Source organism: Physella acuta, unplaced genomic scaffold, assembly GCF_028476545.2.
Source record: "Physella acuta isolate Inbredline_101_S28 unplaced genomic scaffold, ASM2847654v3 ptg000392l, whole genome shotgun sequence".
Classification (NCBI taxonomy): Eukaryota; Metazoa; Mollusca; class Gastropoda; family Physidae; genus Physella; species Physella acuta.
In genome coordinates this window covers 23,750-37,159 of record NW_026731911.1, presented here as the reverse complement: position 1 = coordinate 37,159, position 13,410 = coordinate 23,750, and the positions used below count along the sequence as shown (strand labels likewise).

At 38.7% G+C, this 13,410-nt stretch overlaps 2 non-coding genes across 2 annotated transcripts; both read left to right on the top strand.

The window, feature by feature from the left end:
• The first annotated feature begins 311 nt into the window (after positions 1-311).
• LOC131942171 (5S ribosomal RNA) lies at positions 312-430 on the top strand. The gene has a single exon (XR_009386715.1). It is a non-coding gene; the product is annotated as a 5S ribosomal RNA (ribosomal RNA).
• Positions 431-12,919: 12,489 nt separating this feature from the next.
• On the top strand, positions 12,920-13,038 carry LOC131942170 (5S ribosomal RNA). Its single transcript, XR_009386714.1, has one exon. It is a non-coding gene; the product is annotated as a 5S ribosomal RNA (ribosomal RNA).
• Positions 13,039-13,410: the final 372 nt, after the last annotated feature.

Sequence of the window (13,410 nt, the reverse complement as noted above, 5' to 3'; positions counted from 1 at the left end):
TCAAGGAAAATGGGGAAAATGTATTTATTTTGTATTTTACAACGCGCGATGCTCGAAAATTAGTAGCTCAGGGAAGTCTACCGGTGGTTACCGCCTCAGGTTAAAAATAGCGACCAATGGCTGTAGAGGGAAAAAAAGGCACATAGTATTCGATATTAAAACAATGTTTCGCTTTTGTGGCGATTTAGGGCGTTTTTTATTATTGAAATAATATGAGGAAAGCAGTGAAATCATTATTGTAGCCAGAAAAGGACGAATAACTGCTGATTTCGTTTGAGTATATTTATAAGCCCCAATTTTCTCACACCGATGTCTACGGCCATACCACGTTGAAAATACCGGTTCTCGTCCGATCACCGCAGTCAAGCAACGTCGGGCGTGGTTAGTACTTAGATGGGTGACCGCTTGGGAACACCACGTGTTGTAGACTTTTTTTCATCTTTTGTCTTTTATTTTTTGCCCCACTGGACACCTATTCTTAATACCTGCACTCTTTCCTAAGTTCACCACATACCTGTGAACACTTTTGTAATATCGAAATATTTTTTGTTTGTTTCTTTTGTGCCTTCACGGTAGGCTACCTCGACCCTCCCCACCCATGGAAACAAACCCCTTAAAAACCAAAGGAAAGATGACCACTCTGCCCAAATTAAATAAATAAACTAAGTAGGCTACAACCAAATAATTGTACAATCAAACCTAAGTAATAAGGAGGAAGAAGTAACTCAGTAAGTAAGGGGTAGGTATGGAAAACATTCGTGTAGGGGTTACAACCACTCGAGCTAATTCGGAAACGTATGGGTGGCCCTAATAAGGGCCGGATGGGTAGAACAAATGGGTGGTCCTGGGTTGAGTTTAACCGCCGAAGCCGTACAGGGTGCGACCTTGACGTTTCAGAGCATAGACGACATCCATAGCAGTGACGGTCTTCCTCTTGGCGTGCTCAGTGTAGGTGACGGCATCACGGATGACATTTTCAAGGAACACCTTGAGGACACCTCTGGTTTCTTCGTAGATCAGACCAGAGATACGTTTGACACCACCTCTGCGAGCAAGACGACGGATGGCTGGCTTGGTGATACCTTGGATGTTATCACGCAACACCTTCCTGTGACGCTTGGCGCCTCCTTTGCCGAGTCCCTTACCACCTTTGCCTCGGCCAGACATATTGAATTTTTTTTTCTTTGTTGATGAACGAGTGTTCGAAAAACGCCGTCTGCAGAGAAACTCGCTCCTTATATACGGCCCTGGGCTCGAGTTCGTTCAATATGGCGGACACCGCCCAACCAAAAGCGGTCGGCGAATGAGCCAGCCAATGAAAAAGCAGCTTGCCGTGTCGACTGGAATGTTGCTGGCTTGTCGGCTAACGGTGTCGTTTTCAAAGTCATTTTTTCACCTATTCTGCTATGCGACCCTTGGATACAAAATAAAGAGTTTCATTGCCCACACGTGTAGGCATAGAAAAGATCCACGTTTGTCATGTTAAAATATGATATTAGACGTTATTTTCACCGTTTTGTGCGAATAAAACTGAAATATTTCCCTACACCTAATTATGCGAGTACGAGCGAGCTCATTATGCGAGTACGAGAGAATCTCGAACGCTGATTGGTCGAGTACGAACGAAATAATATTCTCGTACTCCGCTCCGTACTCGCAGTGGTTTGTTTACATCGTGAAATGAATAGGTTAGTTAGGCTTCTAATAATTAAATAATCTATGGCGTGTAGTCGTTAAGAATAATTTCTGCTCTCCGATTAAGATCTAGATATCTAGCTCTAACCCTAAAGGGTTTTTCTTTTTTATATATTTTAAAAAGCAATGGATAGGGTGGTGGGTGGGTGGGTGAAAGAAAAATATAAAATTTATTCTCTCCTTTCTTCACATTTGAGATAAATAAAACAATATCAACAGCATGCATACACGAATTCAAATAGCAATGTGATGTGTGAGTTGAATTAAAGAGATAAATGAATAGAACCTATCTCCCGTCTACCCAGGAATAATACTAATAGATGTAGTAGTAGTAGTAGATTGGCAGACATGGGCAGGGGGTGTAGTGGGTGGAAACTCGTGAGGTGGGGGACCTTCACTGCTAATCTGAACGTTGTCAGGTGGTCCTAAAAAGGACCTTGGTTGAGGACAGGGGGTGGTGGTTTTGGGCTTAAAAGAAACCTCTTAAGCACGCTCACCACGGATACGTCTGGCTAGCTGGATGTCCTTGGGCATGATGGTGACACGCTTGGCGTGGATGGCGCACAGGTTGGTGTCTTCAAACAGACCGACGAGGTAAGCCTCGCTAGCCTCCTGCAGGGCCATGACAGCGGAGCTCTGGAAGCGAAGGTCAGTCTTGAAGTCCTGGGCGATTTCTCTGACCAGGCGCTGGAATGGCAGCTTGCGAATGAGCAGCTCAGTGCTCTTCTGGTAACGACGGATTTCTCTCAGGGCGACGGTTCCAGGCCTGTAACGATGGGGCTTCTTAACACCGCCGGTGGCTGGTGCTGACTTTCTGGCGGCTTTGGTGGCCAGCTGTTTACGTGGGGCTTTGCCTCCGGTGGATTTACGGGCGGTTTGTTTTGTTCTGGCCATGGCGGTATCTCAACTGGATGATAGTCAGTTTAAGAAATGTGGCAGCCCAGCGCTGCTGGTCCTTTTATAACCGTCCGCCAAACCCTTAGCGCAACGAAGCTCTCCCATTGGACGAGTACGAGTTTAACAACGCTGATTGGCCAGAAGCAGCCACACAACGTTGAGACAGCGTCGACAGACCTAGCAGATTATTTTTAGATCGCTCGGTATCCAGCCGAGCGATCTATTAATAGCAGACAGGGCCGATAACACAAAATATTCTTCGTTCAAATGAAATCCTTGGTTGTGCCGCTTGTCATGGGTAACGGTGTGTTTGCTTCTGTCCTCTTCAATGAATTATGAATGTGTGTGTGTGAGTGATTAGAAAAGAACCCAACATAGACTGCACGAAACAATCTAGATCTAGACCTAGTCTATAGACCTGTGTAGATATTCTGACCCAATTCGCCCACTCGATCGGCGGTAATAATAGTGTGTAGTGTGTAAATAAATGAGGGGGAAGTATTGTAATAAAACATATTTGTTTTTAAAAACAAGAAGATATAAAATAAAAATGGTAGACTAGCGGTGGGTTAAAGAATAGAATTTTAAAATAACGACCACCCTTATTTCTTGTAGACAAGGGTTAAACGGAGCACATTTAAAGAAAAATAGATTCTATTTTCATTTGTATCTATGAGCGAATACCCCTAACTAAAATATGTCCAGTTACTACTATTAATATGACCGCCCCCCTCCCTGTTCTGCTCGTGTAAACCAGTGTAAGTATGATACATCTACAATAATGATCTCATACTGCTAGTGAGTGACATATTGATGCGTTATTAATACAGTTTGAAACAAGTAGGGTAGGGTAGGGTAGGGTAAGGAAGGAAAACTCGATTTTTGTTCATTGACACACAACGAAAGCTAATTGGGTAAACTTTGGTTGTCCTGAAAAGGACAGTAGTAGGCTAGGTGGACAGTGGGCAGCAGGGTGACACTGTTTAGCTCTTGCCACCGGGTGTCTTCTGTGACTTCTTGGGCAGAAGCACGGCCTGGATGTTGGGGAGGACACCACCCTGGGCGATGGTGACACCCGACAAAAGTTTGTTCAACTCTTCGTCGTTACGGATGGCCAGCTGGAGGTGACGAGGAATGATTCTTGTCTTCTTGTTGTCTCTGGCAGCGTTGCCGGCCAACTCGAGCACTTCAGCGGCCAAATACTCGAGGACGGCGGCTAGGTAGACTGGGGCACCAGCACCGACACGCTCAGCATAGTTTCCTTTCCTCAACAGACGATGAATACGTCCGACTGGGAATTGAAGGCCTGCCCTGGAGGAGCGAGACTTGGACTTTCCCTTGACTTTACCGCCTTTACCACGTCCGGACATTGTGAGTTGGTTAGGAGCGAGAAGAGTATAGCGACACAGCGATTGCGGCTGTAGGCTATGAATGAAGACTTAACGGCGAGATCGGCCCTTTTATACGAAACGGCGAGGAAATCCGTTCGTCACCAAGCGAGCGTTCTGATTGGCTGCGCAGCGGCTTGGCGTTCGTACTCGTACTCGTACTCTCCAAATTTCCTCGCCGTTTCATATAAAAGGGCGGCCGGCGGTCGGTTCGCCTCATTTCTGTTCAAGCCGTTGAAAAGAAAACAACATGCCACCTAAAGTTTCTTCCAAGGGAGCCAAGAAGGCCGGTAAGGCTAAAGCCGTACGCACCGGTGACAAGAAAAAGAAGAGGAGGAGAAAGGAAAGCTACAGCATCTACATTTACAAAGTCTTGAAGCAGGTGCACCCTGACACTGGCATTTCCTCCAAGGCCATGTCCATCATGAACTCCTTCGTCAACGACATCTTTGAGCGCATTTCAGCTGAAGCCAGCCGTCTTGCCCACTACAACAAGCGCAGCACCATCACCTCCAGGGAGATCCAGACCGCTGTCCGTCTCCTCCTGCCCGGTGAGCTGGCCAAACACGCCGTCAGTGAAGGCACCAAGGCTGTCACCAAGTACACCACCAGCAAATAAACACAACAGCAAACAACCACCTGGCTTGCTTGTTGTGTGGCTCTACTACTCGGCCCTTTTCAGGGCCTCCACCCATTCCCAATTAGCTCGGTTTGGTTTACATTGAACGAGTTTTCCCTCCCTCATCCACCCACCCACCCACTCTGTGTAGCTGCCATGTTACAGTTGTTTTTTTGTTTAGTCATTCTTTTCTTTAATAAGTAGAGATAGATATACATACATACATAGGCCTACATAGTAATATGCCTATCCCAACAACTGCACACACTATTCTCTTAACACATTTCATGCTAATTCTATCCTTTAAACTAGACATAAAAAGGCCACATACTTATTACTGGGTGGCTCCTTTTTTTTAAAAACACTATTTCATTCTGCATCTCACACAGGGCATCAGCACACCTCTATGCATATCATTTATTGTGTGTTGTTTGGCATAGATCCAAGGGATGAATGGGATTTAATAGTTTTAATTCAGATTATAAGGCTGGCTGTTGTAATAGGAATTATTAGCCAACACTTTGATTCTTATCACCAGTGCTAACTGCCATTTTCATTACAATACATCCATTCTGGTGGGTTGGTTTTTTTCTGTCTTCATTATATATGTTGAACATAACTGTGTGAGTGTGGCTTTTGGTGTTTTTATTATTTTTGTTTTTCTTTCATTAAAGCTACCATGTCAGATTGCTAAGGCATGCATCTGCCACCATTTGTTCACTGATATACTTTTTTCCTACTACCATCATATCATATGATTCTTTTGGTTTTGTCTTTTGCTAGGCCTGGCTTGAAAATGAGTTGGTTACACTTCTGCACAACATACATTCTCTTTAACAAGACAAAACAACAATTAAATACTCTGAACTTTTTTTTTTTATTATCATATATATACTTTTTTTTTTTTCAAAATACAGAAAATAAAAAATAACATGAGCTCAAGTACACAGCTTTCAAGAAGTTCATGGTTTTCTTTGCCAGCCTGCACAATGATTTCAGCACAGATTAAATTTAAACAATCAAAAGGAGGTTGATCTCTTACCGGCTGACGAGAAAGTTTGCGCAGAAGCATCATTTCTTAAGCCCCTGGTCAGTTGGAGTTGTAAAATGATGAGGTTTTCTTAACATTTGCCCTGGGGCATACATTTATGGTCCTGGTACTAGTTCTATACTGACAAGGATTCTTTCAAAGCAACTTGAGCCCAAAGGGAAGTATTTATATGCCTGCAACATAGCTGTGATTAATAAAGAATGAATTTCAATGCAAAAAATAATAATTTGAATCCCTGCAAGCTCCTTTCACATAAACCAGAGAGAAAAAAATGTATGCCAGTCTATAACATATACAATATAAATAAATTAGATTGAATATAAAGATTTTTTTTATTCCTCTCATTAGTTCAACCCTTCTCTTTTTATATAAACACCCAAGGCAGACGCTTGAGTAAATTAATATCCTTCCATATATTATAGAAGCATAAATAAATATGTGTAAAAAGTATTTCATATATGTATATATTTTTTTAAATATATATATATATATATATATATATATATATTTTTATATATATATTTATTTATAATGTAAAAATATTGAATATATATACATAGACGAATATTGTATATATGTCTATATATACGTATGTATATATATGCATGTTTTGTGTATATATATATATATATATTTACATGTGTGTCTAAATGTATATTCATTGAATATATATTTGAATGTATATTCAAATATATATATTTGAGTGTAGACGAAAGACGCTCAAGTAAAATAATATCCTTCAGAATATTATAATTATAAGTTTTTTTCTTCTACCCCAGCAAACAGAAGGATATATATATACACACATATATATAATTTATATTTACAAATATATATTATATAAGAATTAATATATATATTCATAATACATATATATATATATATATATATATATATATATAAGTATATATATATATATATATATGTATAAATAAATAAGTTATATATATAGATATATTCATATATAATGTATTTATTATGTAAATATATGTATATATCAGTGTGCGTATATAAAGGTATGTATATATGTTCAAATATATTTATTTGTTTGTTCGGATACATATATATCTGTTGTGTGTATTAAATTGCGCTCTTCTGTCAGTTTTTTCATTTGACGACAGTCGGTTAAGGTACTGGCCCCAGCCTAAAGATATTAGTAGAGTCTTCATAATGTGATGCCATGGGCTAGCAAAAAATAAATGAAGAAAAATCACATAGCAGGACAAATTGACATTTTACATGCTTTCAAACTTAAACTGAAATCAGAAAATGATGTGAAATTCATCTTGTGTATATAGAAAAATAAGCATTGTGCCAAAATCCTAATCATTGGTATTAAAAATGACATCAGCTTAATTTAAAAACTGGAAATTGTTTTGCCCTGCCGGATGAGATACCGGTAGCAGACACAGGGTTCCAGGCTGATGAAAGAAAGCGGTATACTTAAAGACAAAAGAATACCCTGTGTTAAAGCGGAACCAGCTAAGATTAAAGCTTAAAGTAAAGGCCTGCCCTGTCGCAGAATGTTAAAGTGGCCGGTGAAAGATCCCCGCGCCAGGCTAAAAGCAAGCTGTACACTTATTACTTAACGAGGGCTTCTTCAGGTCTTGTCTGTAGGACAATTCAGTCACAATAACAGGCAGACCAGGCCAGCCCTGGATATAAGCTAATTCATTTTATGCGCTGCTTCGACAGTCAATGAATATGGAGCTGCGGTCAGACTTTCAAACAAACCGCCTGAGTATTTAAAATGGGAAACAATATTTATTAATATTATCACCAACTAGATCTAGATTATATAGGCTACAAGGAAACCCAGAACCAGACTGGAAAGAAGTAAATTTACTCCCACTAATGATGACTTATCACTAATACTAATAATTAAAAAAAATGTTTAAAAAAATTAATTGCTCAAACCTAATAATCATTACAATCAAGCATCAAGTCTGATAGCCAACTATAATAGATTGACGACAGAAGCCTGTGGTTGTATATAACAGTCTTTATTATGTACAGACGCCATGTTGCAAAAGAGAGGACGGGAGGAAGTAGACAAGGGACATCACTCAAGATAACAATATTATAAATATAACTAATACAGAAGAGTGAGTTCCCTTGACCTCACAATTATTTCAATCTATTACATCCCTTTACCCTTAGAACACTATAACACATCTCTCAATAGAACAATTGATAGTATCCTAAAATCACCAATTATATTGTAACATGAACATTATGGTAGATTACATCCTTACAAACAATGCACAATATGCTACAACATAATCAAAATACAAAACAATGATGTCAAAGTCCTTTTGACCTTTAAAATCATAGGTCTAACTTATTTGGGACCTTGATTGTCCTGTATGACCTTCTCAGTGGCTTTTGATTTGGTGACTCAATATCCTGACCATTTGGATTCTCTATCTCAGGAGGTCTAGGATTTAAATCATTAACTCCAGAATTTACATTTTCTGATTCCAGACAACTTGGTTCACTCATATCAACAGAACTTGGTTGTGGAACAAACTGAGTTGGTGGGATTGATAATTTCACACTTATGATCTGCACAAGTTATTTTTAACTTTATAAGGCACAGGTCCTGTACATTGAACAATTTGACCTGGTATCCATTTTTCCTTTCTCCCATAATTTCTTAGATACACATTCTTATTAACACCAAATTCTCTTTCAATGAATGTTTGTCATGATCTAATGGAACTATTTTTGAATTGGCATCTGAAAGTATTATGCTATTATTCAGATCCTTAACTGACATAGATTTCTTTGATTGATCAATTTTCTCAGGTAATCTGATAGTGCTTTTTCGTAACCAAACATACTGTTTAAAAGTAATATCCTGGACAATATCACTTTGCAACTGTGATCCAGTATTTGAAGTGGGTGTATTAAATGGCAAAAATCTTTTTCTTCTTTTGATGTTACCCTTTTAGTTTCTGTAAGTGCTAATGATGTTAGCAAAGTTGTTTGATGATCACATTCCTTCTTACTAATGTATTCTCTTTAAAACATTTGAAATTGCCATATCACCATAATCATTTATTAAGTTACAAATACTTTATTAGGCAATTCTGACTGATAATGGACTGCATCTTCTCCATCTTTTATATTATCTTCACAAAGGTTTTTATTTCTTATTTTATATGGCCTTAAGTCATCATTCACAGACTCTTCAGGCCAACCATTCATACAGTACTCATATACTTTTATTAAGCACTCATCTTTTTGTGTTTCTCTTTTAATATCATTCACATTTATATTGGAGTTATCCATGATAGTGAAGAGAACAAATACATCTTCTGGTACATAGCTCAGGCTTTGGTTTTTTTAAAGGTAATCTACTAAGACTATCTGCACTATTCTCAGATCCAGGTTTGTATCTCAATTCATAATTGTATGCAGTTAGTGTGATAGCCCATCTTTGAATTCTTGGTGAGGCATGCTCAGGTAGGGTTTTGTTTTCTCCAAATAAACCTAGCAATGGTTTATGATCTGTAAAGATGGTGAACTTCCTACCAAACAGAAACTTATGAAATTTCTTAACACCAAAAATGATGCCTAAGCCTTCCCTATCTAACTGAGAATAATTTTTCTCAGCCTGGTTCAAAGATCTACTGGCAAAAGCAATGGGTCTGTCACCCTTCTCATCCATGTGGGACAAGACTGCTCCTACACCATCTGGTGAAGCATCACATGTCAATACAAGTCTTTTCCCTGGGTCATAGTGAGTTAGTAAGGTGTCAGAAGACAAAGCCTCTTTTGCTGTATTAAAAGCAGCTTCTTGTTGTTTACCCCAGTGCCAAGTTGCATTTTTCTGTAGCAGCTTGTACAGTGGTGATAGTTTACCAGACAGATTTCCTATGAACTTTGCATAGTAATTTATTAAGCCCAAAAAAGCTCTTAGTTGTTGGGTATTTTCAGGTTTGGGTGCTTCTTTAATGGCTTTTGTTTTTTCTCAGGTTGAGGTCTGATACCTTGCTTGCTTAATATATAACCAAGAAAACTAATTTCTGTCACCATGAATTGACATTTATCTTTGTTTATCCTTAAACCTTTTTCACCAACAATTTTCAATACTTTATCAAGTGTTTTAAGATGTTCAGTGTCATTCTTACCAGTTATGTACACATTATCAAAGTACACACAAACATTTGGAATATCCTTAAAAATACTGTCCATGACAGCTTGGAAAATTCCAGGGCTGGATGATATACCAAAACATAGTCTTTCATATTGGTAGAGTCCTTTATGTGTGTTTATTGTCGTATAGACTTTTGAATCTGGATGCAGTTCTAGTTGAGTGTAAGCATGACTAAAGTCTAATTCAGTGAATTTGTCTCCTCCTGCCAAATTCAAAGAGATTTCCTCAATGTTAGGTATAGGGTACCTATTTAGCTCTATTTGCTTATTCAGTGTAGTTTTATAATCTCCACAAATTCTTATAGAACCATCCTTCTTTAACACTGGCACAATGGGTGTCGCCCAATCGGAATAGTCTACCTTCTTTATAATGCCATTAGATTCCAATCTACTTAGCTCATTTTCAATTTTATTCCTCATTGCATAAGGTGGAACTCTAGCTTTGCAGTATCTTGGATTTGTATCTTTAATGCTTAACTTCACTGTTCTATCATTTAGTAATCCTGAGTTACCAAAAACACATTTATTTTCAGATATAACTTTGTCTAGTGAAGTAAGACTAGATTCTTTTACATTCTTCAATGAACAAATACTCTCCCAATTTAACTTAAGATCACTTAACCAGTTCCTACCTAGTAATGGCGGTCCATTTCCTTCAACCACAAGAAGAGGAAGTTTAACACTTTGACCATTATAACTTACATGAACCATACACTCTCCTATTACCGGAACATTGTCACCAGTGTATGTTGTTAGACACTTGTGACACGGCTGTAGAGACACTGATCCTTCTGTGACAGCGTCAAAATCTTTCTTTGTTATGACTGTTAGAGATGCTCCAGTGTCAAGTTGGAAGCTGATGCTCTTACCGTTGATATTAACTTGTACATTGATGGGAGCATGACTTATTGATTTCACAGAGAATAGGTTGAAATCCGGCTGCAAATCAATTTGAGCATTTTCACAGGTAGAGTGGTTCATTGGTTGGGTTAGGTAGTCTTGGTGAGAGTTAACATAGTGCTGCTTTTGGTTGCGGTACTGTCTTGACTGGCTAGATTTAGCAACAGACGAAGACTTTGCAAAGCAGGCCTTGGCAATGTGACCTTGCTCACTGCACTTATAACAAGTTGCAGACTTGAACTTGCACCGATAAGATGCATGGGGACCTTTGCATCGATGACATTTTTGATAATTATTACTAGATTTAGATCTAGGATTTGAACGAGCAGGCTGTTTAGCATAAGTTGGAATGCTCTGATGGGGTTGATGTTTATTGACTAACCTGCTGTTTACTGCATGGATCCCTGAAGGCGTTAGAGATTTCGCCGCATCTGATGACTGCTGGAATGACATTGCAAGTTGTATTGCTTTTTCCAATTTTAGATCCGACTCGAGCAGCAACTTTCTTTGAATATCAGTGCTGTTTACACCTGTCACAAACTTTTCACATAGTCTGTCAGACAGCGTTTCTCCGAATTCACAAAATTCACTTAAATGACGTAAAGCAGCAACATATTCTGATATTGACTCGTTTGGTTGACGAGTCCTACTGTCAAATCTAGCTCGACATAGAAACTTTGATGGGGTAGGCGCATGGTGGTCTGTTAGCAATTTGCTCAGCTCGTTAAAGCTCTTGGTAGTTAGACTAGCTGGTGTGCATAAGTCTTTTAGTAGCCTAAATTGTTGAGGCCCTATGACTGTTAACAAAACAGCTCTCTTTTTGGCTTCTATCGTCACATCGTTAGCTTCTAGGTAAAAGCTTAACCTCTCTAGGTAATCTTGAATGATTTCATCATTCGCATCAAATTGATTTATTTGGCCATACAGCGCCATAATTCTAGAAATAATTAGCTAATAAGCTCTAGCAAACCTCTTTTTTGCGTAAGTAGGTGCTCTTTCTAGTAGATGTTTATCCTTCGTCGCCAGTTATAATAGATTGACGACAGAAGCCTGTGGTTGTATATAACAGTCTTTATTATGTACAGACGCCATGTTGCAAAAGAGAGGACGGGAGGAAGTAGACAAGGGACATCACTCAAGATAACAATATTATAAATATAACTAATACAGAAGAGTGAGTTCCCTTGACCTCACAATTATTTCAATCTATTACACCAACATTGGACCTAAAATCTAGATCTATTAGTTTTTACTGAACTAAATCTTATGTTATTTACTAATAATTACTAATGCATTTAATTATTAATACCTAGGCTACTCATTCCTACAGAATCTAGAAATTCTAGATCTAGACTCTAGAGAAATACTGGCGTCCCAGGCCAACCTAACCTTTTAAGCAACATCCTTAATTAGCATTTAATTAACCATGGATCGCCTGCCTTTTTTTTTTCACCGTGAAATTATTATTGTAATTTTTGAAACAGTATTTTGAATAGATCTACCCTCCTGTTTATATTATTTTAGTTAAGCTAGAGCGTTAGATCTAGAATTCTAGATCGTCGCCTAGTTGCGTGTTTTAAAATGAAGCCAGAATATTAATAGACTGAAAATAAATGTGCCAGTTGTCGTGGGAAAAGGTTAAAAGAATAATTAATAAATGAAAAGCATTGAACTATTTCTCAAACATTAAATTAGTAGACTTGTAGGCGGCTAGATCTAGATCTATGTGATGAGTTGGATTAAAATTGAATGAATTCGTGCAGAATGTTTCGGAAGGAGTGAGTGAGCGGGAGACCCAAAAAAGTTAAAGTATCGCCTTTCCGATAGATCATTTCACATGAAAGCGATAGTTAAAGGACAGGTCGGATGCAGGGGGCACCTGGTTTTCTGATTTTAGTCAAGGAAAATGGGGAAAATGTATTTATTTTGTATTTTACAACGCGCGATGCTCGAAAATTAGTAGCTCAGGGAAGTCTACCGGTGGTTACCGCCTCAGGTTAAAAATAGCGACCAATGGCTGTAGAGGGAAAAAAAGGCACATAGTATTCGATATTAAAACAATGTTTCGCTTTTGTGGAGATTTAGGGCGTTTTTTATTATTGAAATAATATGAGGAAAGCAGTGAAATCATTATTGTAGCCAGAAAAGGACGAATAACTGCTGATTTCGTTTGAGTATATTTATAAGCCCCAATTTTCTCACACAGATGTCTACGGCCATACCACGTTGAAAATACCGGTTCTCGTCCGATCACCGCAGTCAAGCAACGTCGGGCGTGGTTAGTACTTAGATGGGTGACCGCTTGGGAACACCACGTGTTGTAGACTTTTTTTCATCTTTTGTCTTTTATTTTTTGCCCCACTGGACACCTATTCTTACCACCTGCACTCTTTCCTAAGTTCACCACATACCTGTGAACACTTTTGTAATATCGAAATATTTTTTGTTTGTTTCTTTTGTGCCTTCACGGTAGGCTACCTCGATCCTACCCACCCATGGAAACAAACCCCTTAAAAACCAACAAAGGAAAGATGACCACTCTGCCCAAATTAAATAAATAAACTAAGTAGGCTACAACCTAATAATTAGAAGTAACTCAGTAAGTTAAATAAGGGGTAGGTATGGAAAACATTCGTGTAGGGGTTACAACCACTCGAGCTAATTCGGAAACGTATGGGTGGCCCTAATAAGGGCCGGAT